Below are 13,778 nucleotides of genomic sequence, written 5' to 3'. Positions count from 1 at the left end.
GTGATGCCATCGCACTCTACCGAGGGCCATAAAGTGAGACTCTGTCTCTACAAAAAAAAAAAAAAAAAAAAATCTCCGAAATAAAAAAAAATTATTAAAAACTAAACCTGGACAGTGGCTCACACTTGTTATCACAGCACTCTGGGAGGATTGCTTGAGTTTAGGAATTCAAGACCAGCCTGAGCAAAAGTGCAACACCAGCTCTGCTGAAAACAGGAAAACTAGCTGGGTGTTGTGGTAGGTGCCTGTAGTCCTATAGTTCCTTTTTTTTTTCTGAGACAGAGCCTCAAGCCGTGGCATCATAGCTTACAGCAGCCTCCAACTCCTGGGCTTAAGCAATTCTCCTGCTTCAGCCTCCCAAGTAACTGGACCACAGGCACCCGCCACAACGCCTGGCTATTATTTGGTTGCAGCCACCATTGTTGTTTGGCAGGCCCCAGGCTGGATTCAAACCTGCCAGCTCTGGTGTATGTGGCTGGCCCCTTAGCCACTTGAGCTATAGGCACTAAGCCGAGTCATAGGCATATTAAGTAAAAAAGTAGAACAATTATGTAGCAGAACTGAAAAATGAAAGCTTAAGGTAGCAGGACTGATGATTTTTCTTTTGTTAATCACTTCCCTTAGCATGGTTACAATTTAATTAGTGACCTAAGCAATACCAGGAGGGGGAAATGAGCCTCCCTCCTCCAGACCCAAAGTGCCCGTCCGTCACTTGGCTGTCTCCTCCCCAGACACCCACCTCACAGTGTACCACTCCCCATCCCAGGGCCTGTTTTTGTGGCAGAGGAGCAACAGCAGAGCAGCTGAGAGCAGGTGTGCCTGGATCCTGGCTCTGCCACTACCTGGCAGTGTGATCTCTGGTAAGTTATTTAACCAGAGTCAACATTCTAGAACTGCCCAGAGCAGCGACACAGCTTACCATTGCCTTACCTGTGGCTAGAACTTCCACACAGCTATTTACCAGATCCGTGACCACACACAAGTAATTCGGTGTCCACTCAGCCTCTCCCTACCTCATTTTGCTCATCTATAAAATTGGTGCCCACATCACTGGATTATCGTGAAGAAAATTCAGTGGCATACGTTATGGCAAGGCCTAGCTAAGACCTGAGTGATAGAAAATGCTCAGTGAAATGTGGTTATTATTATCTCCCCAATTTTGACTCCCTCTCAGCCCAAATGTCAAGCTGCTAATGGAATGGTCAGGAATATCCTATGACTAACTTTACCTTCACCTAAAACTACTGTGAGTGCAGGCTTGGGGCTCACGAACGTCCCCTGCTGAAACATGCCTGGGGACGTTCCACATATGGGGCACAGAATCCGGGTACATAAAATATCACTCAACAGAATACACTGAGTCACGCACATGGATGGACTAGGCATCAGCAAAAATGATCATCTGTGAAAGTGTTATTTTGAGAGTCACAATTCTCAGATCCCTACCAAGAACCAAAAGTTAAATTAATAGTGAGAAGGGTGGATCTTGGACAAGAAAAGTGGTCATCCACCTGAGCAGATGGTGAGCTGTGTTGTGCTGTCTACACAAGGGGGAGGAAGTCTGCATGGATTTGGAAAAGGAGAGAGAGGCAAAGAGATGATGGGCAGCAGCTGGCACCTACCACGTGCAGACCCTGCTAAGCACTTAGCATTCACAAATTCCTTCAAGAGAAGATGGGACATTGATCCCCATTTAATAGATAAGGGCACTGGGGTTCACAGATTAGGAAATGTGATCCACAGCCAGCAAGCAGCAAAGCCAAAAACTGAATTATTCATGAGCTGAAGACCAAGTTTAAATGACACTCAAGTCAGTGCATCCTTAACCACTGTGCCCTCTGCACAAAGAGGTGAAAAGAACACATCTTGGATCCTTTGAGGGATCTGCATGTCTCTGAGGAGTTTTTCCAATGTCTACCTCTCTTTTTTTTCTTTTGCAGAGATGCTGCCATGCTATGTTGCCCAGACCAGACTCAAGAGATCCTCCTGCCTTAGGCCCCCAAAGTGTTGGCATTACAGGTACAAGCTGCCACATCTGGCCAATCTTTCCCAAATTCTAATGCACACCCACCCCCAAAACACCCAAATCCAAAAAAGAGCGGCGATGGGAACTGCTTCGTTGTGCCAGAGGAGGGCTCCTGTTGTGTAATCACTTTAACAAGACAAACGAACAATTATTCCAAACAATTATTCCCACTTCAGCTACACTCCTTAAATTTATCTGCAGCAACTTCCGATTTGAAACACTGAAAACACAAACACAAGAACACTTCAAGTACGGGGAACCCAGGGTAATGTAGCAGCTTTGCCTGGCTTGGCACTAATATAGATGTAAACATTTAGAAAGTATTTACTGTCCACTGACCCAGTAGCTGGCCCCTTGGGCCCTCAGATGCCTGCTCAGACATCCTGGGTGCCAGAGAAGAAGCACCTTCCAGTTGTATGATCAGAAAACTGAGCCCACGGGCCACTTTAGCTTCTCCCCCACTCACATCCCAGCACAGCTGCCCTTTCCTCCCACAAGACAGAGCCCAGCTAGTCTCCATGGGGTGGGCAGATTCAGCAAGCACCTGCCTGCCCAGCACTTGAGACAGAAGCTCACCTGCTAAAGGATCAGGGGAGGGTCTGAACACCAGGAGAGGGCAGTAAGAGGTTCTGGCCCAAAGATCTCAGAGCTGCAAGTGACACTTCACATCTAAGTGACTCTGGTCTTTTGGCAGACATGAAAAGGGAGCTTTATGCTCCAATGGAGATTTTTTTCCCCTTACCCACAAGGTATTCTGAGGGAGGGGGGAGTTTTTAAAAGATTCTTTGGCGCGAGGAAGAGAAGAAAACACAGGAAGGGCAGGGCGCAGTGGCACACGCCTGTAATCCTAACACTTTAGGAGGCCAGGAGCTTGATAATAGCTTGGGCAATAGCAAGACCTTGTCTCTACTAAAAATTAAAAAAAAAAAAATTAGTTGGGTATGGTGGCACATGCCTGTAGTCCCAGCTACTCAGAAGGCTGAGGCAGGAAGACTACTTGACTTCAACAACTGGGCGCTCTTGTGAGCTATGATGATGCCACTCGCCCAGGCAAAAAAGTAAAAGTCTGTCTCAAAAAAGAGAGGAGAGAAGAGAATAGACAAAACGTAGAGCTCTTCATGCAGCAGCTGGGATGGCGAGCTGGGCAGGAGTCCTGGCCCCCACTGCAGGACAAAGGCTTGAGGGCACTGTCAGCCGGGAGGGCCAGGCTCTTCCTGCTAAACAGAGGCTGGAGTTTCTTGGCCCCTTTGTGCAACCGCCTCAGGGTCAAAGAAGTAAATGATTTTCATGCCTCAGCTCTGGCTCTGTCTCTAAGGTGCCAGACCCAAACCCGAGGGGCACGGGTAGGGGGAATGAAAGACACGGGGGGAAATCAGCAAGAAATGCTTTCTCTGGAGCCCTCTGCAGAAGCCCAGGGGCTGCCTGACCATCCCGAAGGCTCCTAAATTGGAATTCTGCCTATTGTCACCCTTCACTTGGTCCAGAAGTATCTCCGTCTAGCAGTAGCACTTCTGTCCTATGGACATTTAACTATGCTATGTTTTTTCTATGCCCACCTCCCCTCTCAGAGGGGAGCAAACATTTACTTCTCTTTGACGTGACAAGGTAGTCAGTGCCATGATATGCTCAGCTGGGCACTGAAGTGAGAACAGGCAACAGAAAGCTGAAGGGCCTGGGTGAGGGCAGCCCTCCAAACACCCATCCCCATGCCCCCCAGCTGGCCAGGGAGCCCACCGTGCCGTGCTCAGAGTTCTCTAGGAGCTGAATCAAAACATGGAACTTAAGATCAGACACCCCAGAGACAAACTTGGCCAACTCAGACCATTTCCAAGGCCAGTAAGATGTGCCACTTGGCGCCCCCCCCCGATATGGGCTATAGGGGCACAGCACACTGCAGGGGCTTGGTTGACTACAGGCCTGGGGGTGGCAGTCAGCTTTAGGGCAGAGCACTTCACTTAAAATTGAGAAAAAGCTTGATCGTCCATACTAAAGACAGACCACAGGGTTGGGGGTGGGTGGGGTGTATAAGGAGGTGTTGGGTCAGTAGGTATGTGCCTCAGAGCTCTAGGCTGCACTGCTGACTGGCACAGGCAAACAGCCTAAGGAGCTCTCCTGTCAACAACTATCTTGGATGAGATGTTCTCACAGACTCCTCTCAGGGACAGAAGCGGGGGTCTCTGAGGCACCCAGTCTCAGCACCTCACCAGGGTCAGGAGGGTCCATCATGCAGCCACTAAGGCACCCTCACCACTCCCAGGGTTCTCTTCTGATTAACAGCTGGCCTCTGCACCAGACCTCATAGGCGGCTGGGCTTTCTCCTGGCTTCCAGCCCAACCCAATTCTAGGGTGTGACCTGTCGATCTGTAATAGAAACTTATCTCCTGCCAGTAGCTACCCACAGTTAGGCTGGCTACTAACGGCTCTGGGTGAGTCAAAGGACACCATCTTGGTGATGGAAAAAAACCCTGACAACTTGCAGAGAAAAGAGAAAGCCAGGCCTCAGGGTAGAGGGTGAAGGTCTTCAGGAATCATAACACCCAGTATGATTTTATTTGTTTCTATGACTAGAGGTGCTGGTGACCTGAGAAGCACTGACTTTGGCAATGGAAGGACTACTGGACGCAGTGTCAGAAGCCCAATTTGTAGCAGGACTCTGCACATCCCACTGAGATTGAAAAAAGGAAGAAACCATACCACCTGCAGAGTTTCATGCGTATTACCAAAGAGAAAGTATGTTGAAACACTGCTTAATGATTTTTGAGTTGAAATGGAAACTTGACATGGGAGCGCAATTTTCCTTCTGCTGATAATTAAGAAAATGAGTAAAAAACATCTATACATATAGAGTAAAAAAAGCAAGCCTCCCCCTCAAAAAAATTAACAACTAAGCAAGGAAGTGGGCACAACCAGATATGTTAACCTCAAACACAAAGGCAAGGCAAGAAAAGAAGCCCCCCCCCCGACCCCCTGTGGCTCAGCCATGTTCCTGGCCCACCCACAATTAATGCAGATGCACCAATGGACAAGAGCAGAACTGGGAGAATTCTCACCAAGGTCCCCAAATCTGGGGAGAGGCAAACTGCCACCAGTACACTTCACTGTCAATTGAGAAGTAGTGGGCAAAACTACCTGGAAGGAGCAGAGAAAGATACACCGGTACATGAATCATGAGCTGACTCTGAAGGAAGAAAGGCCTCAGGGCCACACGCAAGGAAACTGTCCAACTCCAAAGTCCAGGGACTATTCCTCCCCCTCCAACAGAAATGGAACACACCTCCAAATAAGTGGGCTGAGCACACTGCAGGCACCATTAACTAACTTGTGCACCGAGGACAGGTCCCTCTCCCCATTCACCTCTTCCTTTAGGCTACAAGGCACAGACCACCAGTGCCCTGCCCTTAGCACTCCTGGTGTTGATGTGGGGAGGACACATCAGCCTCGACCTGGGGAGAGGAAAGCTACGCTCTTACTTTAGAGCCAAGAGAACATCTGCGTAGAACAGCACGCGCACGAACAAGGTGAGAAGACAAACCAAGGCGAACCAAGCAAAAGACAAAGATGTCAACCTAAAGCAAACCACAACTCCAGAGAAAGTAAGTCCCCATACGGCTTCACACCTAGAAATGACTTAATCAGAACAGGAATTTGATGAAACAAAAGCTCAAAGATGAGATTATAAAACAAAATGAGATAAAAAGAGAGGAAGGCTTACATCAAGAGGAAGAAAACATTGAAAACTAATAAATAAAATACAATGGATAGAGAACAATACTTTGCCAGTCATTTAAAATAGAGATACTAGACGGCGCCATGGCTCAGTGAGTAGGGCGCTGGCCCCATATATCAAGGGTGGTGGGTTCAAACCCGGCCCCGGCCAAACTGCAACAAAAAAATAGCCAGGTGTTGTGGCGGGCGCCTGTAGTCCCAGCTACTCGGGAGGCTGAGGCAAGAGAATCGCCTAAGCCCAAGAGCTGGAGGTTGCTGTGAGCTGTGATGCCACAGCACTCTACTGAGGGTGACAAAGTGAGACTCTGTCTCAAAAAATAATAATAATAATAAAAGTTTTTTTAAAAAAGAAGACTAATGATTAAGCATTAAAACTCTTTAAGAAATAATAAAAAAAGTAATTATGGGATTAGACAGAGGACACAATGTGAATGTTATAAAAAATGGACAATTTAGGCTGGGTATGGTGGCTCATGCCTATAATCCTAGCACTCCGGGGGCTGAGGCCTGTGGATCACTTGAGCTCAGGAGTTCAAGGCTAGCCAGAGTAAAAAAAAGACTTATCTCTACCAAAACAGAAAATCTAGCCGGGTATGGTGGCGAACGCCTGGAGTCCCAGCTACTCAGGAGGCTGAGGCAAGAGTCTGAGGTTGCTGTAAGCTATGATACCGCGGCACTCTACCCAGGGTGACAGAGTAAGACGCTGTCTCAAAAAAAAAGGAAAGAAAGAAAAAGAAAAAGAAAAGACAGCTTAATAATATGTAATTAATACCATCAGCACAGGAGGGGAAAGGAGATCAGGAAAAAAAGGTGAAAATTCTAATGTCCTCATTTTTTATAGCAAAGAGTCAACAGATACTGTCTCAAATGGAAACAAGTAATTACAAATATGAGTCACAACTATTTTCTTTACTGGGGTCTCTTGGGAAATTATCTGTTATGAAAAACATGCTTCCTTTAACGCTTACTAATTAATTTTCCCGCGGTTTATTTTTCTTCTGTTACGTTCAGGAGAACATTCATACCTTCTTATTTTTACATCCATTTCTCTGTATCTGTTTATCTGCAAGCAAGGCTGGAAGAACACCTGGGATAACGTTCACCTGGAATTAGTGACAGCCCTTTCTGAGTAGTGGCCTTTGGAGTCTTTGGGGTTGTTTGTTTTAACATCAACCTATTTATGCGTCCCAATCAGTATACCCCAGACAGGGGTATAAGAAAATGTGGGTGATTATTTTTATAATCGAGGAGTAAGTGTGGCACAAAACCAAAGAAGCAAGATTGGTTTGGCCCACAGAAGGAAGTACAAAAGCTGCCGCATTAGCGTTCTGCAAGTACTTAATTGGTATACTCTCAATATTTTGGGTCAAACTAACAACGATAGTCATCTGTTTAAGTCTCAGCATAAGCAGTTAGAAAACCAGTAGTCTCAGCTTGGAGGCTTCTCTGAGGTTCAAAGAGCTTTAAGAAAAATCACCCGACCTGTGGCCCTCCTCCACTCACCAAATGAACATTGTCCATGAGGCCACTCTTCCCTAGGGCAAGCCATCCTAAGCTAGACATGTCACCCCAGAAAAGAGCAAATGTTACAGCTGGGAAACCAATTCCTGCTCGGCCTTTTGGCCCACTGCTCTGGTTCCTCACGCCCTCCCATCTAACTACTCTCCTCCATTCCCTAAAAGGATGTGTTCTCACTCCCGGCTCCACTCTCAGGACCTCAGCCTCAAGTTTTGGCACAGCCAAAGACCACCCAAGCTGGAAGATTTCTCCAGTCAGTACAGGAGGCCAGCAGAGCCCAGTCTCTGCCCATGAAACCTCACGCTGCTGGGAGGGCCAGGATGGGAAAACTTAGGAAAAACAAAAATCTGTGATGACCCAGAAGCAGGGAACAAAATTAAAACCAGCAGTCTGCTGCTCACGAACCAGTATTTACTGAGCCCCTGTTGTGTGTGTGTGTGTGTGTGTGTCAGCATCTGTGGGAGGAGGTGAGGAGGGCAGAGACTGTGGTGAGAGCCCAGGGCAGCCAGCAGACAGGCAGAATAGCTTATTTAGCCCCTTGCTGTGAGTGTAATGACAGCCAAGCCCAGGAGCCAGGGCCAGAAGGAGGAGGGAGGGAGCCTATTTGCCAGGCTCCCCAGCTGCAGCCCTGCCAAGCTAAGCCTGAGCTTGACTAAGCAGAAAGTGCTCCCAAAATGGACTGAGTCAGGCAGGCGAAAACAGGAGAGCTGGAAAGGGCCCCAGAGCCAGCCAGGGCCCCCCTTTCCGGGACTCTTCCCAACCACAGGCCAGGGGCAAAGTCACCTCTATTCTCATCATTTGCCATCAACATTTCCCAGACTCAATTGCAAAATGTTGACCTGTGGTCCAAGTGCACTCCTGTTTGTCAGACCACGGGGGCCCGGCATGTGGCTTAGGAAACATGGTACTCACAACCTACCACTTACGTCACCCACTTGAGCAAAACTCCCTGCCTTGTCATTCACAGTCAAATAAATAAATAAAAAGCACGATGTAGTGGCTAAATCATCAGACAGCATGACACGGCAAACAGACCTGAGTTCAACTGGGGTCTGCCACTAACTTCCCCTGTGTGCCCAGCACAATTAAACCGTGATCCCACCAAGCTCACAGGAGCACTCTGATAAATAAGACAGAGCTTAAAGGACACATACAGCACAGCACAGCACAGCACTTGAGGTCAGCTGCTCCCTAGATCCCAGTCTTCCAAGTTCTCAGGTCAATACCCTCACGCGGCCAAGGATTCTGCTTACCCTCAGGTCAGCGCAATTACCTCCTCTTCCAGGAAGCCTTCTTAGACCACTCTTTCAGCACTTTTCTCCAACTGTTTTGGACGCCTAATTAACCACCTAGTCTCCCAGGGAGCCTCCCCATATAGATTTTCATGGCTTGAAGGCAGGGAGGGTCCTTGCCTGCCATTTCTTCTAAGTCTTCATCTCTCTGCTTCCCAGACCACAGTGCCAGGCACCGTGCTGGACACACACAGGGCTAGAAGAAGAGAAAGTTAACCTTCCTTCTCACTGCTCTCTGCCTGTGCCCGACGGCCTGATGAAGAGCGGGAAGCAAAGCTCATGTACCTCCTTCCACAGTCTATCGTCCCATGACCACAGACCAAGTATAACCCAGATCATCTGAAGTCAGCTGTCATCACCACACATCACACTCTCTTCTTCTCTTGCCTAAACAACCCCCTTACCTTGAATTCCATTTCTATTAACTGAACTAAAAGCAAGCTTACACCTACCATGCTTTTAAAACTCAGTCCATGAGTTCACTGAACAAATATTCACTGCCTACCAGTGATGGACCAGTTATTATGCCAGGTATTAGGGTTGCAAAGGATATACCTAGTACCTACCCTTGCACAGTAGGGAAAGCAAACAAGTCAACAAGAACCCTACCAGAACAAAGATGACAAGGGTGATATACAGGTTAGAGTTCAGTTGAGCAATTTAAGCAGTGAAAGATTTTGCACAGGATATTAAATGGCTTAGAGGCTCAGTGCCCATAGGTCAGTGGTTAGGGTGCCAGCCACATGCACCAGGGCTGGTAGGTTCAAACCCAGCCAGGGCCTGCTAAACAACTACAACAATAACAACAACAACAACAACAAAAATAGCCGGGCGTTATGGCAGGTGCCTGTAGTCCTAGCTACTTGGGAGGCCGAGGTAAGAGAATCACCTAGCCCAAGAGTTTGAAGTTGCTGTGAGCTGTGATGCCACAGCACTCTACCTAGGGCGACAGCTTGAGACTCTGTCTCAAAAAAAAAAAAGAAAAAGAAAAAGAAGCTGTGTCTCCAGAACTGTGCCCTTCCCATGATCCACAATTGAGGCAAGACAGACTTCTCAGTGCTCATCCTGAGGAAGATGATGCCTCGCCTCTTCCTATAGGACTGTTACACGTTTAAGTTCAAATGCATCTAAGTGAGAGAATCTAAATCATGTGGAGAATTTTAGTACAAGGGTATCCAGAATGTAGTTTTTGATTCTCTACTTTTAGTAAGTTGGACCATAATTTATTACCGGAAGGAGGCACTATAGGACAGACACCGTGGCTCATACCTGTAACCCAGTAGTTAGGGAGGCCGAGGTGGGAGGACTGCTGGAGTCCAGGAGTTTGTCTAGGAGTCTAGGTTGCAGTGAGCTATGATTATGCTACAATTCCTCCAGGCGGCAGAGCGAGACCCTGTTCCTTAAAAAAAAAAAAAAAAAAAAAAAATTACAAAAAATAATTAATATTAAAATTATTAATGTTAACATTAGTATCGATCAAACCGGCCAGGGCATCAGGAATAAATCACTCGTTTTCTTGGCAGGGTGCCTGGTGACAAGCCAATCTGCACCATCCACCATAGACATGGACAAGACTGAGTGCAAGAAGCTACAGAGAACACAGCAGGGCGATCAGATCCAGTGTCAGAGGTCGGGAAGGCTCCCCAAAAGAAGTATTACTTCAGCTGAGACCTGCAGCATATTGGGGTGGGGGGTGGGGGCGTGAGGGTGGAATGTTCCCCGAAGACGCAGCTTCATTTGGAGACTCGGTGAAGATGACACTTGTTAAGAACTCATTGTGGCTCATTGTGGGAACCCATGCAAGGATGCCGGAGGGCAGAGAAAAACTAGCTAACAAGGTTGGCAGGAACAGCTCTGTAAGTGTCATGAAGGTGGCTGGACTTCCTCCAGAGGGCAGTGGGGACCATTTTCAGAGGAGACCTGATCAGATGTGTGTTTCTAATATACCAGTCTGGCTGCAGTGTGGAGAACAGACTGGAGGCAAGCAAGAAAAGAAGCCAGGGGACACAGGAGGCTGTCATACCCCTCCAGACACAGGAACACCTGGTTTTGTCTAAGAAAGGCTTCTTTCTCCTGGCTTCTGGCCTAATAGCACTCAGCCCCTCAGGGCTGCCCGCCTCACAGTTTTCCCATAACAAACTGAACAGGCTCCTCTTTAGAGACTACGAGCAGAGAAACAGGCCCCACCACTGTACTCACAACCAAATGTAAGTATCAGGCGGAGAAAGACCAGCCCCACGCCAACCCCCCACCACCTTCCAAACTGGGCTGGGACAAGTCAAGACTACTCAAATCTCGCAGTAGAAAGGTGGCCACTTACAATGCTAAACTCCAACTCAAAATGTACCCCCAAAGGCCTCCCCGAAGAAGCTTCCCCTGCCTCCTTACTCTCTTAGTGGGTAGGGAGAGCTCCCTGCCTCCCAGGCTTTTCCTGGGAGCCCAGCGGGCCCTTCCTGAACAGTGAGACTTTTGATTCTACTAAGTCTACTCTGCAGACTTGGCATTTGGTTTCCTTCCCTGAGGCAGTTGGGTCTGAAGCTCAGCCTGTAGCCCACCCTCCCTTTAGAGGTCCTCCACCCTCACCTCCCCCTTTACAACCTCCCACTGATCAAGCCGGCTCCAGTCCTTCCTCAACGACTCTGACCTCCCAGTCCCCAGGAGAGTCACTGAGTCCTGTGCGGTAGTTTCTGTAGGGAAGTGGTTCTCAAAGTGTGGAGCAATGGCCCACCAGCATCACCATCAATGGAAATTTGCTGGAAGGAAAAATTCTCAACCCCTCCCCGGAAACCACTAAATCAGAAACTCCAAGGGTAGGGTCCAGCAATCTGAGTTTTAATAAGTGATCTCGGTGCACAGTGAAGTCTGAGGACCACTACTTTTGCAGGGAGAACCAGAGCTTTTGTTTAATTTCCAGATTTCCTAACCAAATCAGTCCAGTGCCAATACCTTCCCCCACAACTGGGGCACAAATCGTCCTGCACCATTACTGCGCACATGTGACCAGGGCTCAGCAGGAAGGCAGGGGCTGCACACTGGACTTTCGATTTTTGGGCAACTATATTTATCAACAGATTAATAAGTGAGCTCTATTCTCAAAAGAAATCAGGTTATTGGGGGGAGAGGAAGGAAAATCCCATATTTCCAAATTGGATGAGAAAGGTGGATGAATGAATCATAATTTTCCCACCGACTGTCCAAACCTCCCACACAGCACATTCTTCTGGCCCAAGGTCAGTGGCAGCTAGCGTCCCATTACAGAGGTGAAAAGCCTTCCCATATCCTCTGCTTCCTCGCTGTAGGGCCTGCCATGAACCAAAGCAGCTTGCTCCCTAAGATTCCAGGCTCCTGAGCAGAAACCACTGCAGTGCACCCCATCCTGTTCTCTTCCCTCCAGAACATCCTGCCCTACATTCATCACATCATCCTGCACACCCCAAATGACACCTCTCACGACTCCCAAGCAACACGCTCGAGTTCCTCTGCCTGGTGGTCAGAGGTCTCCAAGTAGGCTCCTGTCCATCTTCCACCCTCACTTGCCATCTCTCTCTTGCCTGGGTCCTGGGCTCCATGTGGCATATTCCACCCTTTATCTTCCTGTCTCCATATCCCCCTACAGGGGAGGAGGATTAGGAAGTCCAGAAAGCTGAACATGGTCTGCACATGCTCCGTGCACCTTGTCCACAACATGGGAAGGGCCTGGACTGCAGAAAACAGTCCACCCTCTCTGTCCCACCACCATCTGGGAAGCCTTCTCACCTTCTGCTTTGTTTCAATGTCATTTTTAAAATGACAGGTCTTAACATTTTAAGTTAACTTTTTTGATTGTTTCATAATAGTCCTGTGGGGTTGACAGGACCTTAATAACTACCTACTACTGGAGCATGCAAATGAAAATGACCATGGAAGCAGACACAACCTCCCCTCCCTAGAGATTAAAGAATGCCAGAGACAGACTTCACTTCAGATGTTATTATTTAGGGTCATGGGGCCAAGGGCAGGAGTCTACCAGTGGCTTCTTGAAGTTGTCAGTGGTGCACAGGGGAGCAGAAGGACCCTGGTCTCTATCCTCCTGATGCTCCCAGCTCTGCAGAGGTCAAGAACACACACATGGATGGAGTCCAGAAGAAGGGCAACTGGTTTCTCGTTTCATATCACATGCTATAGCCCAGGGCCAGTAGAAGACTCACATGGGCAAGGATTCCTTATCCTCAGGTTAAAAAACCCTCAAGGGCTGTGGGTACTGTGGCAGTTTCCAGGCAATATGGCACAAAAGAAGCTACTTCCCTAACAACACAACTACTTATGTGTGAAATAAATTTCCACTTGCCCTTCCATTCCCCTACCTCCCAGAAACTGCTTGCCTATTTAAAAAGGATCAACATTCTAACCAGACTTAAAAGCTTACCCTTCCCAGCCAACTCTAACGCCAAGGGGCAATCAGATTGCCACCGAGAAATTGTTCCTGATTTTAGCTTGTAATTCTGACAGGCTCCAGTTTGGGTGACTTTCAGTACCAAACAGGGAGGAAAGAAAAAAGACATGGATATAAGAATTCTTATGGCAGCACTAGCCACAGAAACAAAAACCCACCAGCTTTTTCAGGGTGGCTGAAAAAGCTGCAGCCCACAGTGAACGAGCTACAGAGACGTCAACACCAAGTGTGCTTGCCAGGTTTTTAGTGACAACTGCCTTTCGAATGCTGCTCATTCTTCAAGATCTTTCCTCCAGGAATATTTGTAAAGATTATCTGAATGTAAAGACACTGTACTATAAACTCTCAAACTGCTGAAATAAAACCTCTTATCGGACCTTCCAGCTTATTCCAGCTATTCAACATCTACCCCCACATTATCAGGGTTTTCTCTAACATATACACACATCAAGTGCCCAAATCTTAAATCTACACCTTAATGAGAGAGTTATCCTTTGAAAGTACAAGTCTGATTCCAGCACTTTCCTTGCTTTAATCCCTCCGATAGCTTCCCAGTACAAGTGGAATAAAATCTAAATGACTTTTCCTGGTCTGTAAGTAAGCCTGTAAGCCTGCGCCTTCTTGGCTATCCCACTGATCTGATAACCCACCCCTGTCTCTCAGCAGCTCCCAGCCACCAAGGCCTTCTTTCTTTCTTTTTTATTAAATCATAGCTGTGTACATTAATGCGATCGTGGGGCACCATACACTGGTTTTATAGACCGTTTGACACATTTTCATCACA

General features: G+C 47.7%; 1 protein-coding gene and 1 long non-coding RNA gene across 5 annotated transcripts in view; one reads left to right on the top strand and one right to left on the bottom strand.

The window, feature by feature from the left end:
• Positions 1 to 9,824, top strand: part of LOC128576572 (uncharacterized) — a 38,625-nt gene extending 28,801 nt beyond the window's left edge. The window contains exons 3-4 of the long non-coding RNA XR_008377432.1: positions 767 to 860; positions 1,941 to 9,824. This is a non-coding gene — a long non-coding RNA (uncharacterized LOC128576572). The remainder of the gene's footprint in view (positions 1 to 766; positions 861 to 1,940) is intronic.
• Positions 1 to 13,778, bottom strand: part of SLC39A14 (solute carrier family 39 member 14) — a 49,125-nt gene that overhangs the window by 17,801 nt on the left and 17,546 nt on the right. For 2 of the 4 annotated variants that reach the window (XM_053578822.1, XM_053578821.1), the window contains exon 2: positions 9,832 to 9,961. The exons of 1 other annotated variant lie outside the window; for it this stretch is intronic. The gene's annotated coding sequence lies outside the window, so the exon portion shown is untranslated. The remainder of the gene's footprint in view (positions 1 to 9,831; positions 9,962 to 13,778) is intronic. One more of the 4 variants, XM_053578824.1, reaches the window with a different exon arrangement.

Source organism: Nycticebus coucang, chromosome 24 (assembly GCF_027406575.1).
Source record: "Nycticebus coucang isolate mNycCou1 chromosome 24, mNycCou1.pri, whole genome shotgun sequence".
In the NCBI taxonomy this organism is placed as follows: domain Eukaryota; kingdom Metazoa; phylum Chordata; class Mammalia; order Primates; family Lorisidae; genus Nycticebus; species Nycticebus coucang.
Note: the sequence above shows the minus strand (reverse complement) of the source record. Positions and strands in the feature narration are given on the sequence as shown.